The sequence below is a fragment of the Myotis myotis genome, unplaced genomic scaffold, assembly GCF_014108235.1.
Source record: "Myotis myotis isolate mMyoMyo1 unplaced genomic scaffold, mMyoMyo1.p scaffold_m19_p_2, whole genome shotgun sequence".
NCBI lineage: Eukaryota > Metazoa > Chordata > Mammalia > Chiroptera > Vespertilionidae > Myotis > Myotis myotis.
This window is the reverse complement of record NW_023416324.1, coordinates 98,188,595-98,212,725: the sequence shown is the minus strand read 5'-3', so window position 1 is coordinate 98,212,725 and position 24,131 is coordinate 98,188,595. Positions and strand designations below refer to the sequence as shown.

General features: G+C 42.0%; 1 pseudogene; it reads right to left on the bottom strand.

The window, feature by feature from the left end:
• Positions 1-1,672: 1,672 nt before the first annotated feature.
• LOC118675607 lies at positions 1,673-23,012 on the bottom strand (annotated as a pseudogene).
• Between the last annotated feature and the right edge of the window lie 1,119 nt (positions 23,013-24,131).

The window sequence follows — 24,131 nt, the reverse complement described above, 5'->3', positions numbered from 1 at the left end:
AGAGAAAAAAGAGATGATTAAAAATCTAAATGAAGAAAAAACAGACTACAAATGAAATGGTAGAGTTGAAACTTAAAATATTTATCTACAAAGTGGTAAAAGAAATAAGCAGACTGATTGTCCCCCTTTCCCTGACTCCTGCCCCCACTCCCTCCCTGCCCCCCCCCCCCAACACATACATGCTCAAGATTGTCTGTCTTCATTTGGGACAGTGAGGCAAAAATCATGGTTAAACAGAAAAATGCAAGTCTCACATTTCTTGATTTCATTTAGCCTACTGCATTTATTAAAACTTATATTTAACATTTTGCTTATCCAAAATATACCATATGGACCACGTGGGTGAAAGTGCTATAAGAACCTTTATTTGTGGAGTCTCAGCTTATGTAGGCTTCAAAATAGCCTGAATGTTAAATTGCTATTAAAAAAAGATGTTGACTTTTAAAACCTTTATAAAAGGAAAGGAAAAACAGCTTGGTAAAACTTTCTTAAAGTCCCCAGGACAGGCTCACAGGGCAAGGGAACCGCTGAAGAGCAGGAGGGTTTTGAGATGGGTCCCTGGAGGCAGGGCAGGTAGTGAGTCAGTGCAAAGACTTCCTCCTCCAAAGACTAAGCCTTTAGACTCAAACAAGGAATTTGTTCGAACTATTGGTGTGCGTGTGTGTGTTTAAAACTCAGGAAACAAACAGAAACCAATGACCTCTTTATTAGCATCTCAAAAAGAGGTATCTGTGGGCACACTTGGGAGTCTAGATACTGGTTCCTCATTGCCTCTATAAGGTCTGCATCATTTGAAGAGACAGTTGATGACGTTAGGTCAAAATCCAGTGAACAAATTGACATAATCTTTTTAGTGCAAGTTTTGAGGCAGCTATATTACAGGCCTATTTTTTTGTAATCCACCCCCACAACCTTAAAAATATCCCCATGCTTCTTTTTAATGAACTATGTGTAAAGAAAGACTGCAGGTAGGAAATAAGAACTAAGAAAATCTGCTAGAATTAGAATACATAGCAAGTTGTACAAAAGTTATAGATCAATGTTACATTTTAAAAATTCAATCTCATGTTGAGAGAACTTGAAAATTAGAACCTTTAAAAACCATTAAAATGTGGTTAAGTAAAAGTAGTCTGTATTTACTACTTTTGAAATAGCTACAACTGTTTTACTATGAAGACATCTTTCTTTAAAAATGTGCAATTTGTTGCTTTTTGCTTAATAACAAACACAATTTCAGTGCAGTTATTAATCCATACTGTTTAATCCCATCCTATAAGGTTTCTTCTAATCTTTGGGTGACAAATTCCAAGAGTTAAAAAATGTCAAACATTATATTTGGAACAGAGGCCTGGTTGCCCCTAACTGCCTTCCCCTGCTGGCCTGGTCGCACCTAACTGCCTCTCTCTTGGCCCACCATGGTGGCTTTGTCCAGAAGGACATGCTGCCCTCTAGTCCCCCAATATCCATGTATTTTTATATATGTATGTATGTATGTATGTATGCATATTGTTTTTTTGTTAATCCTCACCTGAGGACATTTTACATTGATTTTTAGAGTAGAAGGGAAGGCGAGAGACAGAGAGAGAAACATGGACGTGAGAAAGACACATCAATTAGTTGTCTCCTGCACATGCCCTGACTGGATCCAGCCAAAATAACGCCTCTGACAGGGCTAACTGCTGGCGGCCCGCTGGGGCTCAGGTGTTGAGTGTATGACGATTTTCTGTTTCTGCTTCCACTTCTGGTAGAGGTCCCACTTGTAGGAGCTGCTGATGTATGAACCACTTTCTGTCTTGATCTTCTTTTTGTCCTCCTGTCCTGACTGTCCCAGAAACCACTTCTTCTGGTCCCACTTGAGCTACTGCCAGCCCCTGGTCAGGTTCTGGGCCTTGTCCCTTATCAGGTCCAGGACAGCACCAGCCACCTGCTGCTCAACGGCGCCCCTGTCCCTACCAACCTCAGGCCCCCTTCACTGTCGAAGTCCTTGGGCTAATATGGGACATAGCAATCATGGTCCAGCAGCCAGGCCTCTTCATTCCACCTCTTGGCTCCCCACTCAGGTCCTGGCTGCTGCCGTTTCCAGCCCACAGCCTCTGTGAAGACATCCTCCATGCTCTCTCTCTCTCCTCCTCCTCCTCCTCCTCCTCTGCCTCTTCCTCCTCCTCCTTCTCCTCCTCTTTCCCAGGCTGCTCCACCTGCTGCCCTGAGAAGCTCAGGGCTGGGCCAGCCAGGCCCTCCTGCTGCTCCTGCCGGCCCTGCTGGAAGCTGGCGATGGCCTTGCAGTCCTTCTGCTGCTTGGCTGCATCACCTGGCTGCTCAGGTCCTGGCTGGAGGTGTTGATCTTAAAGATGGTCGCTCATGAGTGGTACTGCTTGATGCGTCCACCAGTCTCAGCTGCTGCAGCTCCTCCCTGAAGCTTGAGTTGAAGAGGAGGGTGCAGGCCCAGCCCGGCAAGATCCAGCGCCTTGGCCCGTTTGATGAACTCTGGCAAGGGCGCCGGCCACCAGCACACATACTGCTGCTGGGCGTTGTCAGCCACGCAGCCCAGGTTCACAGCTGCAGTGACACCTCCAGAGCATTCTGCAGGCCACCAGAGTCCTCATCATCCACTACGCTCTGTGGCACCTGGCCTAGCATGCTGTCCACACCAACTGCACCTGAGAGTTCCTTGTGGGAGCGGGCAAGGGTGAGGACAGGGCCCAGGAACAGGTGCAGGTCCAGCAGGTTGAGGACCTCATCTGGGGCCACCAAGGAGTAGGCTGTCAGCCAGCCCGGCCACACAACCCACGGGGTGCAGGAAGAGCTTGCCCTCCACTGGAAAGCTGAAGTTGATGACGTTGTCCAGCAACAGGATGTCCAGACCCTGGGCCACCAGGTTAGTCATGATGAGGTGAAGCACTTGCCCCAGGTGAACTTGGCCAGGCTGATCTTGTGGGCTGTCTGGTCCCAGGCACTGTAGATGTGGGCACAGCTCACCCAGGGACCCAGGCAGTTTCACTCTGGCCTGGGACCTGGGCAGCTTCGCTCTGGCTCCAGCTTTGTCAGGAAAGACGGATGTCCAGGGCATATTACCCTTTTATTAGTATAGAAGATTATGGTATTTTTGTTCAATTAAAGTAAAACAACAAAAACCAAACATGCACATTGTTTTTCTCAAAAAGCCTATTAATAAATTGATGATGCAGCTTCTATTTGTGTCATAGAATCAAGAAAACAGTGTATCTCTATTAGGATAAGCAAGTTTAGATTTTTCTCAGTTTTTATTTTAATTTATTATTATTATTATTGTTGTTGTTGTTGTTGTTATTTTGCTTAATTCTCACCTAAGGATATTTTTCCATTGATCTTTTGGCCAGAGTAGAAGAAAGAGGGAATGACAGAAACATCGATGTGAGAGAAACACATTGATTGGTTGTCTCCTGCACATGTCCTGACCAGGGCCCATACCAGGGAGGAGCCTGCAACCAAGGTATGTTCCCTTGACTGGAATCGAACCTGGGACCTTTAGGTCCACAGGCCGAAGCTTTCTCTACTGAGCCAAACCAGCTAGGGCTCACAGTTTTTATTTTTCAATTATTTTATTTATAAGTATTTTCTTCTACATTAATTTCCTAATGTATTGATCTATTGGTTATGTTGATTAAAGGGCTCCATGACTCACCTACTCAACCCTCTCTTTTGTGCCTTAGAAGAGAGCTTTCTTGGCAATTAATTGCTAATGTTTCTTTTGGTATCCTTTTCCTCGCTGGTGTTGTGACCAAATCCTTCAGAAATTTATTTTTGTGCTTTTAAGTGCAAATATAATTATGTGGGAGAGAAACCTTTAGAAAGCTCTTGCCCCTTGCCTTATGAATTGCATATTGGTATGCCTCAAGATCAACATTTCTTTTGCTTCCTACCATAGCTCACCTGATATGCATGGACATTTCATAATTGAAAGGAACTGCTTTTACCTCTGGAGTTTCTTTGGGATTTTCAACATATCCAATTAACTTTTACCTTTGAAGCCAAAATTATAATGAGCAGAACAATACATTGAATACTGTGCCTGGGTTGTTTGAAAATAATTAGAGATTATTTGGAAAGATAAATTTTCTTGATAATTCTCTTTCTAGACTTGGCTGAATTTAGTGCACTGTAACAATTTTTAAATTACATGAATTTTCTTGAAATAGTTTGAAACAGAGACCATTTTTAATAGTATGTATGGCCCAGTTAATTAAACTCTTTCAGTGCACTAAATGGTACTGAAAGGCCATAAATTTTAGGTTTAATTTTATACTCAACATACTTATTTTTCTAAAGTCATATGGATATCTCATCTGCATAAACATCTCATCACCTTCTTATAGAATTTCAGGTCAGCACAATCTCCCCTTCCCACCTCCACATTTTATCATTTTTATTTTCATGAATATCTGCAGATATTAATGGACAAATGGTGAAAAGAGTTAGGTCCCCAGAACATTAAGGGTAACATTTCTGAACAAAGAACGAAGGCATTCTCATACTCTCCTAGTGATTGCCTGACAAGATAGCATATTTGAAGATAGGGGATATCCAGAACAGTGTTCTAGACTGTGCATCAGACACCTTCATATGCCACCCCAGATCCTAGACTCACCTGTCTTCTAGAACTTTGGCCAGTTGTTTCTGGTTCAGCCATAACCTATATAATAAAAGGCTAATATGGAAATCGACTAAATGGTAGAATGACCAGTTGCTATGACATGCACTGACCACCAGGGGGCAGACGCTCAATGCAGAAGCTACCCCCTGGTGGTCAGTGCGCTCCCATAGGGGGAGCGCCACTCAACCAGAAGCTGGGCTCAAAGCTGGTAAGCGCAGTGGCAGTGGCAGGAGCTTTTTCTCCTCCACAGCAGTGCTAAGGATGTTTGACCGCTGGCTTTGGCCTGCTCCCTGCTGGACATCCCTTGAGGGCTCCCAGACTGCGAGATGAGATAGGCTGGACTGAGGGAACCCTCCCCTCCTCCCTGAGTTCATGAATTTCATGCACTAGGCCTCTAGTAACTATATAATTTGTCACCCAACCCAGAAAATTTTTAGAGTAAGGAGATGCTTTTAACAATTACATTGTGACCATAGGTCTATAATGGGAGAATGTCTGGGCACTCAGAACATATAGCAAAGCTAAGTCTGAACAAGTAAACTTCTGGTGGCCACCATCTGATAGTGATGACATATCTTTTGAACATGGTATTTTGACTATGTACCTAAGACTAAAGATAAAAATAGCATGCACATATTGAATGATAATTAGTTACTTTTCAATCATATGGGGTAGTAATTCTGGTGTGACCCTAAGTATTTTAGGATTAAAGAAATAAGTGAATATCGTGAGGACAATTGGCCTCTAGTTTCTCCTTTCTGAATTACAAGTTTGGGAATGGTGAAGATAATGTATTGCCAGCTTAGGCCCAATCCCCTGGAGAGCAGGCCTTAGCCAGAAGATGGTCATTCCCCGAGGGGTCCCAGACTCTGAGAGGGCACAGGCTGTGCTGAGGGACACCCCCCTCCCCCCCCCCGGCGAGTGCACAAATTTTTGTGTACCAGGCCTCTAGTTCTATATAATAAATAGGTAATATGCAAATTGACCATCACTCCAACACACAAAGATAGCTGCCCCCATGTGGTCAAAGATGGCTGGCAGGGGAGTGGTTAGGGGGTGATCTGGCTGGCAGGCAGAAGCAGTTGGGGCAATCAGTCAGGCAGGCAGGCCAGTGGTTGGGAGCCAGCAGTCCTGGATTGTGGGAAGGATGTCCAACTGCCTGTTTAGGTGGGATTGGGCCTAAACGGGCAATCGGACATCCCTTGTGAGGTCCCAGATTGGAGAGGGTGCAGGCTGGGCTGAGGGACACCCCTCCTCCTTGTGCATGAATTTCTGCCCAAAACACACAGCCTGAAACTAATCATGACAAAACAGCCAGTTACCCTCACTGAGTGATCTTTTACAAACAAGTGGGCAAAGTCATTTAAAAAATCCTACATCAGAAATTCAGTTTAGGTTATATTGCAGTAAAAAGAACCCTCAAATCTCAGAGGCTTAATTTAATGTAATACAGGTTTATTTCTCACTAATGTTACTTATCCATTATGGGAAGGTTTGTACTCTGCTCCAGCCATTATCACTCTCATTCTGGAATGCCAACCTCTATCTGAAGCATCTTGGTTGCTTTGCTGCAGAGAAAAGAGAGAACAGGGCAAAATGCATACCATCTCTTAAAGTTCCTGCCACAAGTAACATAGACTACTTCAGCTCTCATTTCATTGGCCAAAGCAGGTCACATGGTCAAAGTTGACATCAAGAGTGTAGGGAAGCATAATTCTATTAAAGAAAAAGCACCAAATTTTTTAAAGGGGTTATATAGAATACTACAGGCCCGGTGCATGAAATTCATGCATGGGGGTGTGGGGGTGGGCGGTGTTAGCACCCTCTCCAATCTGGGACCCCTCAAGGGATGTCAAACTGCCTGTTTAGACCCAAGCCCAGTGGGATTGGGCAGTTAGGGACCCAATTGCCCCTAACTGCCCTCCCCTGCCAGCCTGGTCTCCCCTAACTGCCCTCCCTTGCTAGCCTGGTCGCCCTAACTGTCCTCCACTGCAGTCCTGGTCACCACCAACTGCCCTCCCTTGCAGGCCTAGTCCTTCCCAACTGTCCTTCCCTGCTGGCCATCCTGTGGCAACCATCTTGTGTCCACATAGGGGTGGCCATCTTTGACCACGTGGGGGAAACCATCTTGTGTGTTGGAGTGATGGTCAATTTGCATATTACTTCTTTATTAGATAGAATAGTAACTCACTCTAAGCTCAAGAACATATTCTAAATGAACCAAAGACTTAAATGTAAAAATGTGAGACAAAAAATATTTTTAAAGATTCATGGGATATTCCTTTTATTACTGTAGATGAGACAAGTTTCTTCTCCTTAAAAACCACATTCCAAAGTCATTGAGAAAATGGATATATTTTGCTATATATGAAAACCAAAAACTTCTTGGATAAAATAATGAATTTTTTCAAAAGACAAATTGCAACATGGTTAGAAAATAATTGTAATTTATAACATAGTCAAATTCTTCTTCTCAATCTATAGCTTGTAGCTTCCAGTCAGGATGTTGACATAGGTAAACATAGTACTCACATCCTCACACAATCACATCAAAACTACAACTAAACTACAGAACAACCATCATTCAGTATGCTGAAATCTCACTAAACAGAAGTCCTATAATTTCATAATTAATAGAAGTCCTATAATTTCACTTCTGGCTGTGAAAACCCCCAGGATTGTGCCTGAGTGAGATGAGGGCTGCTGGAGTCCCAGGTGTTCATATTAAAGGCCCCAGCCCAGACTTACTCACTGAGGGACTCACTCACCCTGAGTTTCAAAACTGGGGCAACAGCTCAAAACGCAGCAGGGACATATGGGGAAGAACTGAATTGTTTGGCATGAAGGCAGGAGCTGGGGGTAGCTTTCTCCCAGACAGAAGTGCTAATAGAGGCCATTGTTCCTTTTCTGAGAGACACCATCCCCCCCCCCCCCAACACACACAGAGCCAGCAGGTGGGCGCCATATCGCAGTCCCCATCAACTTGGCTCACACTGTTCGCCCTGCCCTGGTGATCCCCTAAGACCCTATCCCACCTAACTGCAGGCCCACCCAAGCTGCTTCCAGTGTATTTCCATACAAACAGCCTGTTTTGGCTCATGCTGCAGACTTTCCTAAAATCTCTGAAAGGTTCACAAACCCCAAACAAGCATCTGGTCTCAGTGTTCTCCATAAGTTTTGGTAAGTGAGCCCAAGCTCTCACTATTGGCAACTGGACTTGGTTCACAGCTTGGCCTATCCTGGGAACCTCAAAGCCCAGGACAAGAAGCAGCCATCTATAGATTGATTTGTAGCTTGTACTAGGTGGCCCTGGCAGAACACAGGAGGTGGCTGACCTTGGCCTGCATCTCTCAGGAGGCCTCAGAGCCAGCACACCCAGTGAACAATTTCAGGCAGTATCAGAGCATTACCCAACCACCTGCATGAGCAGATTGGATGGGCACCAGATCCCACTGACGTGAGTCCAGCTTCATGGGGCTGACACCTGCACAGCACCTCCTCCACTGTAATCACAACTGGTCCTAGCCACTGAGGCATTTATCCTACAGATAAACTTAAGCACTGGTGGAGTAAAGGAGCTGTATAGTAGAAATATACATAAGGAAGTGCCATGGAGAGAAACTTCTTTCCCTAGATGGATAGTCTATTGTTGCAGATGAACAGACTGTTGGTTAAACAGAGAACAGAGGGCAAAAAAGATCATTTGGGCTGAAAACATACAAACTACAGACATGTTAATGGTTTACACTTTACACCCTACCTTGCTTACATCAAACACTAGGCTTTGCATAATGTAGTTGGTGATTCTTCTCTCAAAGAATTGGTTGGCCCTCTGGAAGAAGTTCAGACAGTTGGTGGGGTGCTAGCACTCACAACATCACCTGCTTCTGAAGTGTAAAGTGAAGCCTTGTCCACACAAAGAGCTTTCAGGTTCTCTCTACTACCACATTCTAAAACATGAGCAAACCATTTGAAGGAGTAATTAATGGTAAAATAAATTACTCCAAACCCCAGAAAAAAGACTCTGTAAAAACAGAAGTAAATCAAGTAATGAAGAAACTTTTAAAAGCTCTAAGTATTAGGATGTTTGAAGGCAATTGTACCTATAAAATAAGGAATACGAACTGAGTGCCACGAGAGAGGAACAGTTCATATATTTATTAGAAGGCTGGGAAGATAAGGATAAGGAAGTCTCTTTGACTCTCGGACAGAAAAACATGAAAATGAAAAGCTTTGAAACTCAAGAGGATAAATCCAGAAGAATATCTGGCTATTAAGCATTCTAAAAGAAAAACAAAGACCATGTAGAGGTAATATTTATCAAATACATTAAAGAAAATCTTCCCTGGAGCTGAAAAGAGATATACCTTTAAGACTACAGGCATATATAGAAGGTAGTCAGAACACAGCCCTGAGGCTAAAGTAATTGGAAAGCAATCTCTTCTATTGTTCCTGATTTCTAAGTGAAATTGAAATTTCCAAGTGTAAACATCTGGATGACTTCAAAGCTAACCAGAGCAAAGAGCTAAGGAGCAAGACTTTAGACAAAATCAAAATCTCAGAAAATTAGGATGTTCTCAAAACAAAACACCTTCTAAGGATGGTGGCATGTCAAAGGCACACAGGAGCTCACTGAAAGAGCCAATGTGTGAATAATTTGAGCAAGAAAATAAAGTAGCATTGGATTATAGCTTGAAGTATAAAAGAAATATCCACGTGCCCATACTTACATGTGTGAACAGGAGCGAAGAGGCAAATCTCACGTGCAGAGTATTCCAGATAGTGTGTATAGAAGCTTCTTCTTCAAGGACAAAGAGCCAAATGTCCCATCCCTAAGTGTGGGCTACACATAATGACTAGTGACTTCCTTCCAAAGATGGTAATATTAGTAGGAAAAAGGGGAAAAAGTAACTTTACGGGGAGAAATCTGACAACACTACTTCGGTTAACAGCAAGGTTAACACCAATAGAGATCAGTCAGGTTGATGGCATGCATTCTTGATGGATGTGATGGAGTAGCACAGCTCCTTACTACCTTCCTCCAAAACTCATAACCCCACTCCAAACATTGGGACACATTAGATTACTTCTCAACTAACATTAAGGGTAGTATTGTCCTTAATCTTCTCAGTTTAATATCCACTATTGGAGGATAAAATAACAACAAAAAGACATTAGCTAAACCCCAACTGAGAAACATTGCACAAAACACCTGACCAGCACTCCTCAAAAACTGTCACATCATCAAAAACAAAACAAGTTGAGGAACTGTTAGAGCCAGAGGAGCCTGAGGAGACATGGAATAGTGTAACATGGTCTTCTGGGTGCAGTTCTAGAACAGAAAGAGGACAGTAGAAAAAAACTAAGGGAAGTTGAATCAAGTTTGGATTTTAGTTCATAATAATGTATTAATATTGGGTCATTTAATTTGACCAATGTACCATGATAATGTATGATGTTATTAGTAGGGAAACTGGGTAGGGATATATGGAGATTCTCTGTACTATCTTTGTAATTTTGATGTAAATTTGAAACTATTTTATAATAAAAGAAGTTCTTTAACAAATTCCAATTTGATATCCTACCCTGAGTTGCTGCCTTCTCTGAAGTGGGTGAGGAGCCACCTGGTGGGTGAGCTATGTCCTCGGAACTCACCTGACCTGGGCAGACACTCTTCCCTGATTTTCTGTCACATGCACAGGTCCTTTCTCAGCAGGAAAGCCAAGGACACTAGGATTAGGTGCATTTCTGTTTATTTATTGCTGTTCCTAGATCCTGAAGCCTTTCTTGTAATCACTACAGATCTAATTGTTTAGACTTAACCCACCACCAGCCAGCCAGGTCTCCCAATTCCTTTAACTGTAACCACTGAGTCCCCACCTCTTCTTTGATCTCATTTCTGCCTCGCACAATTTGGTTTATTTCTACAAAAGAATCAAAATATGTTAGATCATAGAGTCATTTTTTGAGTGATATTGAAATGAAACAGATCCAAAGAGAAATGGAGGGTTCACTGTCAGTCTTGACCTCATGGGTAAATTGGTCCCTGTGAACAGGCTATCAGGGTCAATATTGGCCCCTTCTTGGCCAACTGGACAATCCTGACAACATACCTGTTTTAGTTTATATGTGCTATGCATACACACAAAACCACAAATGTGGACATGTGTGGGAGTATGCACATGTGTGCGCGCATGTGAAGATTTAGTCCAAATTAATAGACCCAGTTCTTCTTTTAGCACACAATATTTTTTTCTGAAGGGGAAACTCAACCAGATTAGAGGAGCAACTATTGGCTAAAAATACACACTTCTAGGTTTTTTTTGAATATTTTAAATTATTTTTTGAAACTTCTGGAGTAAATGTGAGATAAAATATTTCCCCTGTTTCTTACAGCTAAGCCAATAAAGCTCCTAAAACTCTTTCAAAAGAAAAGATAGCCTGTGTCTGATTCATTAATTAATGCAGCAAAGTGTAAAAAATAGAATTAATTTTGACTGTTAAGCCTTGGTCTATATTTGCCTTTAGAAAAAGAGGTCACATTTTTCTTCATGGAAATGAACTTGAGAATATTATGCATTTGAATGAATCATTGACCATGGTAAGTAATCCTCATTTGAGTGATATGGTAAAATTTGTAGAAGCAATTTCCAAGAAAGCAATCTAAATTTAGAGTTGTGCTTTGGATAAGATGTTGTAGATTCTCAAAATAATATATTTACTCTACAGCTTCTGCAAATTAACTTTTGGCAATCCCAACATGCCCAGGTTGCAGGCTCGATGGCCAGTAGGGGCTGTGCAGAGGGCAGCCAATCAATGTTTCTATCTTTCCTTCTCCCTCTAAAATCAATTAAAATAGGGGAGGGGAGTACTTTTTGAAAATATACTTCTAGTACAAAAGCATAGACTTTTTGCCTTTTCTAATTGATCATATATTTGAAAATATCCATGCTGGCAATGTTTTATTTTTTCCTTTTAAAAACCATTGTAGACCTTTTGGACAGCAAATAAAGATGAACTCAATTAACACCTTCCTGAAACAATCCACCAAATCTCAGGATGGGTTTCAGAAGTGAAAAAAAAATATTGAGATTTGAATGTTTGGGTTGTGCACGAAAGTTAGGGTGCCTTTAAAAAATACTATTTTTCAATGCTTTTGAGTACTCAAAGGCAATTGTGTTTGATGTTTACTCTAACTCCCATCAAGAAATTTAACAGGGGTATGATCACTCACACTTCAAGGAAAAAGCCATTTATACCTTCCAACTCTCTGTTATCCCTTTTGATTTTTAGCATTGAGAAGTTAGTTTGAAAATTATAAATATTTCTGAGAATTGTCCATGTTAAAGTAGGTCCAGATCTTTTGAATGAAATGGTAGATAAAATTTTATACAGGGATGAGAAGAAATAAACCATCATTACAAGCAACAGGGTGGGTGAATCTCATAAACATAACATTGAACCAAATGAGCAAGACACAAAATATACTGTGTGATTTCATTTGTATAAAGCTTGAATGAGGCAGAACTATAATCTATGGAGTTGGGGTATGATTTTGATTGTGAAATCATAACTGGGCGGAACACGAAGGTGCCTTTGTGGTTCTTATAATATTCTGTTTCTTGATCTAGGTGCTGATTACACAGGTGTGTTATTGGGTGGAAATTAATTGAGCTGATTACACTTACAATATGTGCACTTCTCTCTTATTTCTGCGTATAACATGCTTCAATAAAAAGTTCATTTAAGACAGTCTGACTCAGTTCTTTGCCTTAAGACAGATGACTGTTAGCCGAAGATTCCTAGTAAAGCCAATCTGCGTTTAATTAGAGAAAATGTAAATCATAATGATAAACACACTGAAAGGTTTGCCTGGATTTTAAGTTTACTTCTTTAGATGTTACTAGGGTTTTGGTAGGTAGTGATCTGAGGAAGCCACTTGCACCAAATTCCAGCAGTTTTAAGCATCTCACTGTATATATATATATATATATATATAATGCTGGGGGTCAAAAACATTTCAGATGTACTGAAGTCAAAGGTACTTTGCTTAAGACTGGGAGAATTGAATCTTGATTGCCTAAAAATAATGCTGCAGTATGGGCATTATTTGTTTCTATTTCAACCAAAATTGAAAACACTTTGTAGATACACTATTTTCTTAAGGTACTGAGTCAAATATATACAGCAAGTGAACGCCAAACAAATTTGACTGTGTTTTTACTATGCTTATTTCTTAGGCCTACTCAACTCCTGGCATCAGCATTGCCTCAGAAGGAAGTTACTGGCATCCAGGGGGCATTAACTTTACCATTCATTCAATCCAATGTCCCTTAAAACAAATAAGCAGAGATACACAGAGAATAGAAGTTTTGACATGGCTTGCTAGCAAATAAAACTGGTATTAGCATAAATGGCAATTTAGAACTAAAAATAGTTCAGCTTGTCTATCATTCCAATGAAAAAAAACACGCATTGAAAGTTGATCTTGAAATAGCATTTAGTGTTATTACACAATGTGCATATTTTTGCAGGTGTAGCTGAAGAACTTATATGCATAATCCATGGACACAGACAATAGTGTGGTGAAGGCTTGGGGAGGGGGTAAGAGTGGGGATGAGGGGGTCAATGGGGGATAAAGGGGACATCTGTAATACTTTCAACAACAAAGATAAAAAATTTAAAAAATAGTATATATCCTGGAAGCTGTTTTCACAGTAGACCCTGGCACATTAAAAAAAACCTGTCCGTCATTTAGTTGTTGCTATAACAACGGCCTAATTCCAGCTAGAGAGAAGGGGATCACTTGGGCTGGCTCACAGGGAATTCCTTACTTCCCCCACCACACCCAACTATCAACTGCCATTGTGTGTGTGTGTGTGTGTGTAACATCATGCCAGGAAATACATTTCTGGTGGCCATGAATGAAGGACATCTATTTTGTTGTCTCTTGTTTATTGCTGATAAGTATTGTAATTACTTCCAATGTTTTTTAAAAAAGTCAAGACTTTATGTTTAAAAAAGCTATTTTACATAATTTTAAAGTTATTTTCACTTTTCCTTTGCTGTCGGAAATCTTGTTACCATCGGCTGCCACCAGCTATTTATACCTGTAGGGGGTGTTTGATGCTACCTATGGAAATGCCTACTAATGCTCCCCAGATGGGAGATGGTGATTTGGAGGAGGACCTCTGTGACTTGTCTGATCTCAGCCCACTGTCAACATATGGATTTAATTCTGAGTGGAAGCACTGGAATTATAACTGGCTTAGTGTCCTATGTAGGGGTTCGGGTCATGCTTGAATTAACCTAGGGGACAGGGCAAACTTCTCTTTAGATCTACATAATTTCCTGCCTTTAAATGCATTAATTAAAAATATTCATTATAAAGCAAAATAATAGAAATGTATCTTTTCCATTATGAATCTATAAGCTGTGATATTTCCCTTTAATCATTTTCAATTTTCTACAACCATGACATATTAATTGAATAACATAACATAATTATATCTTACTAGAGGCCCGGTGCACAAAAATTTGTGCATTTGGGGGGGTCCCTCAGTCAGGCCTATGCCCTCTTGCAGTCTGGGACCCCTCGAAGGATGTCCACCTGCTGGCTTAGGCCCGCTCCCTGGGGGATTGGGCAAGCTGGCAGTCAGACATCCCTCTAGCAGCCCAGGAGCCCTTGGGGGATGTCCACTTGCCAGTGGGGAGCAGACCTAAGCTGCAGTTGGACATCCTTAGCACTGCTGAGGAGGCAGGAGAGGCTCCCACCACCACCGCTGTACTGGCAGCCATTAGCCTGGCTTGTGGCTGAGCACAGCTCCCCCTGTGGGAGCACACTGACCACCAGGGGGCAGCTCCTGCATTGAGCATCTACCCCCTGGTGGTCAGTGTGTGTCATAGTGACCAGTCATTCCCAGTCATTCTGCTGTTAGGATCAATTTGCATATTACCTTTTTCCTACATAGGATAGAGGCCTGGTGCATGGGTGGGGGCCAACTGGTTTGCCCTGAAGGGTGTCCTGGATCAGGGTTGTGGTCCTGCTGGGGTGCCTGGCCAGCCTAGGTGAGGGGCTGAAGGCCATTTTCAGGCTGCCCACACCCCCTTCAGGTTGGGGGTCCCCACTGGGGTGCCTGGCCAGTCTGGGTGAGGGGCTGATGGCTGTTTTCACACTGACCAAGCACCCTGGCGACTGAAGCTCCCAGCCTTTCCTTTTTTTTTTATTCTCTCCAGCTCTGTGGCCATGGAGGCTGGAAGCAGGTATCTGGGGTTTATTTACCTTCTATAATTGAAACTTTGTTGCCTTGAGAGGAGGCAGCAGCCGGCTGGGAAGCTTGGCTTCCTCCATCATTGGGGCAAGCCTCCTGCTTGCTACAGCTCTGTGGCTGCCAGCAGCCATCTTGGTTGAGTTAATTTGCATATAGTCGCTGTGATTGGCTGGTGGGCATGGCTTGGGGCATAGCAAAGGTACGGGCAATTTGCATGTTTGTCTATTATTAGGTAAGATTACTTAAATTACTCTAATTTTTTAGGTCTTCATCTTAAAATAATTTAAAATGTACAGAAAGTTGACAAATAGAACAAAGAATTCCTGAATTCCTTCATCAAATGTAATCAAATATTAATATTTTATGTAACCACAGAATACTTATTAAAGCTCATTTTAAAATTGGAATTCTGCAGTAAGGGGGAGCTTTCCCTCCTATCTATCACTTATCTTTATTTCAGTATGGATTCATGGATGTGTTGCAGTTCTATAATTAGTTATTTTTCTCAATTTGTCCCAAATTTGGCTATTGGGAACTCTTTTAAAAATGACTCCTAAGCCCTTTGCCATAGCAGCATCATTCTTTGACCACTGCCTTACTCTCTGGTGCCTTAGGTTACTTCTAGATTGTAAGGGAGGGCAATGCAGAGAAGGCAGCTTGCTATTTGAGCCTTGAAAAGGGATATGGTTAGGATCAGTAAAAACGAAATGGTAAAGGGCCATGGGCAAGACATTACTTCCCTCTGTAAAGTTTATGGGATTAAGAACAAAACCAATTATGTGCACAGTGGAAATTTAAAGAAATATTTAAAAAGATGTTCAAAGTTCATCTCAATCTTCTCCTGCCTCAGTACTAGAATTTAATCACTACTTCTGAAAACCTCTGGCTTCTTTTATTGGAGAATTGTATTTGGAAAACCAAATCAGCCTGCTGAGTGAATTATACTTTTATTTTTTAATCTCAAAGTAATTTTGGTTGTTTCATCATTTTTTGCTGTTAATAAAGTTTATGCTTTAGAACTACAACTTTATTTACAAACTGTATTTCTAATATAAACTATCAATTTAAAAATGTTTATTATTTCCTTTCTGATTATAAGAGTAATATATGCACACTGGGGAAATATTTTTAAATAAAGAAGGTACAAATGAGAAAGCATAACTTAGTTCTCATTTCCAAGTGCTAATTACAGTTAACATTTAAAAAATTATATATTTTTTCTTTGGCTTATTATATATTTTAATAAATAAGAAAACTTACTGAACATAGTGCTATCATCTACTTACAAAAATGTAACACTACCTTTTGAACATTTACTATGTTATTAAAAATTATTCTAAAACACTCTTTTAATGAGTGTGTAATATTGCATTATATGGACTCTTTCTTGGAATAATGTTTCAAGGCTTAATCTTATATTTAATATGATGATAAATATTCTTGTACTGGAGGCCCAGTGCATGAAATTCGTGCATGGAGGGATATCCCTCAGCCCGGCCTGCACCCTCTCCAATGTGGGACTTCTTGGGGGATGTCCAAATGCTGGCTTAGGCCCAATACCACAGTCAGACATCCCTATCACAATTTGGGACCACTGGCTCCTAACTGCTCACCTGCCTGATTGCTCCTAACCACTTCTGCCTTCCAGTCCTATTGCCCCCAACTGCCCTCCCCTGCCAGCCCAGTTGCCCACAACTGCCCTCTCCTGCCACAACCCGCCTCCTCCTCCAGGACCCGCCTCCTCCGCGTGAGGCTGTAGAGATGCCAGGACCAGCCTCCTCTGCACTGTGTGGAGCCACAGGATCCCCAGGCCTCACCATGTGGAGTGGCCACCGGGCCCTGCCTCTGCTGTATGCGTGACCATCTTGTGGTGGCCATCTTGTGGCAGCCATCTTGTGACGATGTTGCGTGTGAGGGCCACACAGGCTTTTATTAGTATAGATATAAATTTTTGACACATTTGTTTTTTGGAAATCACATCTTAAAATAAAAACATATTTATTTTCTTATTTTTCTCCATAAGCTGGTTTATAATATTGTGTTTTGATAGCTTTTAAATTAATAATGGGAGATTTTGGAATGGTACATAAATGGGTAACTTCTCAGCAGTCGGTCAAACTCAGAACCTTAGTCTTATATCTTTGGCCTGTGCTGACAAGGATCATGTACATAGTTTTACTAAACAATTCTGAAACAGTGATTTTAGTTAAGATGGCAATTCAACTTTGGTCAGTACCGTAGGTATTCATATCCATCTTCATAAGAATTTCACAATTATTATCCATAAAATAAATTGATAGCATTGTGGAACTTACTCTTCATTTTTGTTGGTTTATTTTTGAATGGTCAGAAATGTATTTCTAATTGTTTAACTATGTCTATAATGGAAATTTCATAGCTAAGAGTTCAGTCTTTAAGAGATATATAAATGGGTCAGGCTGGTAGGTATCCATGCTTGAAATGAAGTTTTACACAATTTAATATTTAAAGGAGTGTTATGAACTTTCAGTGCTATATAAATTTTAAAGAAAAAGAAAGTAGTGTATAGATTTCATATTCCTGAAAGGCTTTCTGAAGGCAGTGGAATGTGTGCCATTTCTGAAAGCCAGCTCAACTTTATTAGGGCAATACTTACATCATCACAGTAAGAATTATGCAGGTGAAAGGAGTCAGGAAGATTTCATGATTGTGGAATAGCAAGAGTTTCTTGTGATAAGCCTAATAAAAAATATTTCTTGTGTATTATTCTCTGAACACTCTTATTTTGACCTGAAGAGTTCTTCCAATGATGGGTAAGCCAGAACCAAATTTCAAATCCCAAGCCTAAGGCAAAAATTCCTTTTCTTCTTTAACAATGAAAAATCAATAAGGAAGACTTGGGTTATTAAGAGACTACACATCACTTATTGTGATGAAATTTTGCAATATGATTGATTATATAGACACTATCAACAGTATATCATAGTCAATTTGTATGATGAGTTAATATTTATTTTGTCTCTTTTTATTTCTTAAAATTATATTATTGGAAGGAAATCATCTAACAGATTTTTAATGACATCGTTAATGTATGAAAATTGACACATGAAATTTAGAATAGCTTGTGAAACTCATTCATCATGCACCTGAGTGTATTTACTGGCCAAATATTGTTGAGGCAAAAATAGATGCAGGTTGAGGGATGGAGGTTCTGGGTCACACTGGCGTTCTCTCATTCTCCCTCATCCCCACAGAATGGATCTCAGAGTGGATGAAGACACTATGACAAAACCTTGAACAAATGGTGGGTGTGATGTTGGTAATGGACCTCTTCTCTTTCTCAGATCTCAGTCATGGATCTCAGAGTGGATGAAGGCACTCTGACAAAATCAGTAGCTCACTTGGCAGGGAGAGGCTTAAAGAGATGAAAATACCACTTATCTCCAGGAGCTTGGAATTCTATTCCTTGGTCCCTAAGGTGAGCAACTTCTGAAGCTTATAAAGCCCCTAAAAGTGTATAAAAGTTTGGAAAAGTTCACTGGGTATGGTGGTAGGGAAGAGAGTCAGATCTGCAATATTATGTGTGATTCCAAATAGGTAAAGAGCCAACATGTTTCTACCAACATGGTCATGAGGAGAGGAGTTAAAGTACATGGTTGTAATTGTTTTTTTACCTACAGTGAAAATATTTTCCTATTTTCTGAACCATAAATAGAAGCATTAGTAGACATGGTCTAACACAAGTATTTTGTATTATTTGTTTTAATTGAGGTTCTCTGACAAAACCTTGAACAAATGGTGGGAGTGAGGTTTGTAACAGACCTCTTCTCTTCCTCAGATCTCAGTCATAATCCTCTGAAGCCATAGCCTCCACCCCCTGAGCTTCCACAGTCAGAATAGAGAATAGAGCAGGACCTCTGTTCTTAGGCACTTATAAGTCTAGTCCTAGAAACAGCCATGTGAACTCATCATCTCAATGAAAGATTTGTGTATGGAACAAACTTATGAAAGCAAAAAGACATGTTACAAAACATTTATTCCTTTACAAGTTATGCCACCTTTATATTTTATAACCTATCCTAGCTAATAAAGAGGTAATATGCAAATTGACCATCACTCCAACACACAAGATGGCCACGCCCATGTGGTCAAAGATGGTCGCCCCCATGTGGACACAAGATGGCCAGCAGGGGAGGGCAATTGGGGGCAACCAGACCTGCAGGGGAGGACAGTTAGGGGCAACCAGGCCAGAAGGGGAGGGCAGTTGGGGGGGACCAGGCTGGCAAGGGAGGGAAGTTAGGGGTGACCAGGCCAGCAAGGTAGGGCAGTTAGGGGCAATCGGGCCAGCAAGGGAGCAGTTAGGCATTGATCAGGCTGGCAGGGGAGTGGTTAGGGGGTGATCAGGCTGGCAGTGGAGTGGTTAGGGGGTTATCAGGCTGGCAGGAGAGTGGTTAGGGGGTTATCAGGCTGGCAGGCAGAAGTGATTAGGGGAAATCAGGCAGGCAGGCAGGCGAGCAGTTGGGAGCCAGCAGTCCTGGATTGTAAAAGGGATGTCCTACTGCCCGTTTAAATGGGCAGTAGGATATCCCTCACGGGGTCCCAGATTGGAGAGGGTGCAGGCTGGGCTGAGGGTCACACCCCTCCTCAGGGCATGAATTTCATGCACTGGGCCTTTAGTAAATGATAAATGAGAATGAGACTTCATATTTCAAAGCATTTAAAATGTTTCTATCTAGTATTTCTATTGATATAACCATTCTTAGGATCTTAAGTCCTGGAAATAATTGAGTTTGAAGAATCCAGTTTTTATGGGGTTTATCTGCCCAGTGGTAGGCAGGGCTCATGTCACATAGCAGGGCTTGGCAATTAGGAAGAGATTCTGAGCAGACTTTTAGGTGAATGATGAAAGGAACTCCTTTCCCCTCACTCTTCTTTTTCTTCTTCTCCTTCTCTTTCAAGCAGGCCCTTTGACATTTCTTATAGTAGTGGTTTGATGTTAACAAACTCCTTTAGCTTTTTGTAGTCTGGGAATCTCTTTATTTCTCCTTAAATTTTAAATGATAGCCTTTCTGGTAAATTAGTCTAGGTGGAGGTCCTTGCTTATCTTTCTATTTTTTAAAAAATATGATTTATTCATATTTTTTTAGAGAGAAAGGAAGATAGAGGTAGAAAGAGAAACATTAATGTAAGAGAGAAACATCTATCAATAGCCTACCCAATGCACTCTAACCAGGGATCAAACTGGCAACCTGAGTATTATGTGCCCTGACTGAGAATTGAATATACAAACTTTTGGTTCATGGGATGATGCTCAACTAACTGAGCCAAACCGACCAGGGCAAATCCTTGCTTTTCATCACTTTGAATATTTTATGTCAGTTTTTTCTGGCCTGAAATGCAAAACTCTATTTTAGCATCAGCTTCCTCAGATCACTCCTAGCATCAAGTTTTGAATTAGGTTTGGAGGTACAGGCACCAAGACAGATTTTTTTTTTTTTTGTATGAAGGCATTTACTAGGAAGTGTTCTAAGCTTCAACATCTGTAGGGAAATGTAAAAGGTAGGAGTAAATACAGGGAAGAAATGAACTATAAGGTAAATCCTACAGAGAGCTCTAGACTTGGGATGATCCTTTAGATTATTCTATCTGTGCATTGACTTGTCATTAAATGCAGGCCATTTCTGGAACCAGTAATCTTGGGTAAAACTGCTGCCTTTGGCTGAGGGCAAATCCCCAGGGTCACTCAAATGAGAGCAATTAGCCCCCCAAACTACTGGCAATTAGGGAAATGAGTGCTCAGCTCTGAAGACAAATCTAGGTAACACACCAGAACAGGGGTTCTCAAACTACGGCCCATGGGCCACACGCAAATACAAATATTGTATTTGTTCCCGTTTTGTTTTTTTACTTCAAAATAAGATATGTGCAGTGTGCATAGGAATTTGTTCATAGTTTTTTTTTAAACTATAGTCCAGCCCTCCAACGGTCTGAGGGACAGTGAACTGGCCCCCTGTTTAAAAAGTTTGAGGACCCCTGCACCAGAGCATCCACTAAAAGAATTTCAAACTGGGAAATCAAAATGATAAAATTCTTTCTTTAGAATAATGATTCTGTCAGTGGTGAGAAGAAAGGATTGAAAGAGTTCATGTAAAATTTGTAATGTCATACTAATAAATCTACACTAATAAAAGACAAAGATGCTAATTGACCATACCTTCATTATAACTCAAGCCACACCCACCAGCCAATCAGAGCGACTATATGCAAATTAACCCAACCAAGATGGCAGCTGGCAGCCAAGGAGCTGGAGCAAGCAGAGGCTTGGTTTCCTGGGCGATGGAGGAAGCCAAATTTCCAGCCTGCCCTGAGCCAGCTGTGGCCTCCTCTCATGGCAACAAAGTTTTAATTATAGAAGACAAATAAATCCCAGATACCTTCTTCCAGCCAGCCTCCACTGGGAGCTTGGGTGGCAGGGGACCGTGGCCAGCCTGCAAACAGCCATCAGCCCCTCACCCAGGCTGGCCAGGCACCCCAGCGGGACCACAACCCTGATCCGGGACACCCTTCAGGGCAAACCAGCCGGCCCCCACCCATGCAGCAGGCCTCTATCCTATATAATAAATGGGTAATATACAAACTGACCCTAACAGCAGAACGACTGGGAATGACTGGTCACTGTGACACACACTGACCATCAGGGGTCAGACTTTCAATGCAGGAGCTGCCCCCTGGTTGTCAGTGCGCTCCCACAGGGGGAGCTGTGCTCAGCCACAAGCCAGGCTGATGGCTGCCAGTACAGCAGTGGTGGTGGGAGCTTCTCCTGCCTCCTCAGCAGCACTAAGTTTGTCCAACTGCAGCTAAGGACTGCTCCCCACTGGCAAGTGGACATCCCCTGAGGGATCCTGGGCTGCCAGAGGGATGTCTGACTGCCAGCTTAGGCCCAATCCCCTGGGGAGCGAACTAAGCCAGCAGGTGTTCATCCCCCGAGGGGTCCCAGACTGTGAGAGGGCACAGGCTGGGCTGAGGGACCCCCTAAGTGCACAAATATTTGTGCACCAGGCCTCTAGTACATTTATAATTGCATTTGAATTTATATGTGTATTTCTATTTCTACTACTACTTCTATTTGAGAGGCAGCATATTTCTGCCATGGAGGAAATCCAAGGTAGGAATTGGAAGATACATATAGGAAAATATAGTTTATCAATGAGAGCAATTCAGCCAGATTATTTAGATTTCTAGCCCTTATAAACCATAATATGATTCCATTGTTAGTTAATTTTTCATTCCTTAAAAGTGCTTTCATTCCAGTGCCATTATGCAGCTGAAACAAGATGTAAGCATTCTTATTTAGTAATAAGTTAAACAAATTGAGAATCTTATGTAAGATTTATGAGCACCAGGATATCGATAAAGGTATTATGGATGCAATAGTAATGAAAATTAGACTTACAGCTAATGAATGAAAGAGGGTAATATCCTTTGTGAGCACTTGGTCACTGTTCATTCTATAGCACAGGTGGAAATTAAAGGAAGAGAAGGAGAAGTCAAATAGAAAGAAGAACACAAGGTTTAAAAATTCTATTCTTTTTGCTGTACAGGATTAATATATAAATATACTTTCTATAAAAAATTTAGGCAGTGTAAAAATAAAACTAATTTTTAATTCTATCACTAAGAGATAATAATTGCTGGGGGAGCAACTAAGATGGCGGCATAGGTAAACACCGGGAAATTATCGTCTCATACAACAATTGAAAATTACCGCAAAGGACTGAGCAAACATCATCCAGAAAAACAGGAAGGCTGGCTGAGTGTAAATTCCACAACTAGAAGGAAAGAAAAACACGCTGAGAGCCAGAGGCGCTGCGGAGGTGAAGTGCAGAGGTACGGCGGCGCGTGCGCACGCGCGAGGAAAGGGGGTGGCGCCTGAGGACGCGGCTGTCTTTTTGAATCATAAACTCCCGACGGCCCTGAACTCCGGTTCCGGGAAGTCTCTGGGGACCCAGGTCTCATACGGGGAGAAGCTGGTCTGTCCGGCAGCGAGCGAACTTGAGGGCGGCTTTCCCTCAGAGGTGCTTGCAGCCGTTACCGGAACACTGAGACGCCGACTCCGGGGGAGAATCGGCCATGGCCGCTTTCTCCGCCCTCTGACTCCCTGAGACCCCGCCCCACCCAGGCTGCGGCAGAGGCTTTTGCATGTGAATGTACCTAACTGCAGCCCAGCCAGGCAGACCCGGAACTTCCAAGAGAAGGCCCAAGGCCCCGCAGCGGCTTGCATTGCTTCACAGCTGAGCCTCTTCGTGGCTCCTGCTGTGTGGCCTCAGGCAGAGGCTGAATTAGCACCTCCTTAGATCCAGGAGCCACTGTACCCAGTGGTCAGAGGGTACCAGACTGCAACTCCTCAGATCCATAAGGGACACACTCAGGGAGCAGACTCAGTGAGCACCAAAGCCCCACTGAAGCAAGTCTTGCCCCAGAAGGGTGTCTTCAGCACAGAAGTTCTCCCACTTTAGACACAGCTGATTCTCACAGCCAATTGGCCTGGAGGTCAATTCCTCCCAGTGATTCTACAACAACCAAGGCACCAAGAGTGCACCAAGAGTGTCCACCCCAGGTAACTGGGGAGGCTGAGCTACTGGGCCCTACAGGACACCTGGCGCACAGGGCCACTCTATCAACACAGGGAAGCTGCCAAAATGCGGAGACAAAGAAACAGGTCACAAATGGCAGAAATGGAGGAAAGCAAACGATTGGATATAGAGTTTAAGGCCACGGTTATAAGGTTTTTCAAGAATTTTATGGAAACCGCCGATAAATTTAATGAATCCCTCAATAAGTATAGGGAGACCATGGAGGACATGAAAAAGGACCAACTAGAAATTAAGCATACACTGACTGAAATAAAGAATAATTTACAGAGATCCAGCAGCAGAAAAGAGGATCCCAAGAATCAAGTCAAAGATTTGAAATACAAAGAAACAAAAAATACCCAACCGAAAAAGAAAAAAGAAAAGAGATTCCAAAAATATGAAGATAGTGTAAGGAACCTCTGGGACAACTTCAAGCGTACCAACATCAGAATTATAGGGGTACCAGAAGGAGAGAGAGGGCAAGATATTGAAAACCTTTTTGAAGAAATAATGACAGAAAACTTCCCCTACCTGGTGAAAGAAATGGACTTACAAGTCCAGGAAGCGCAGAGAACCCCAAACAAAAGGAATCCAAGGAGGACCACACCAAGACACATC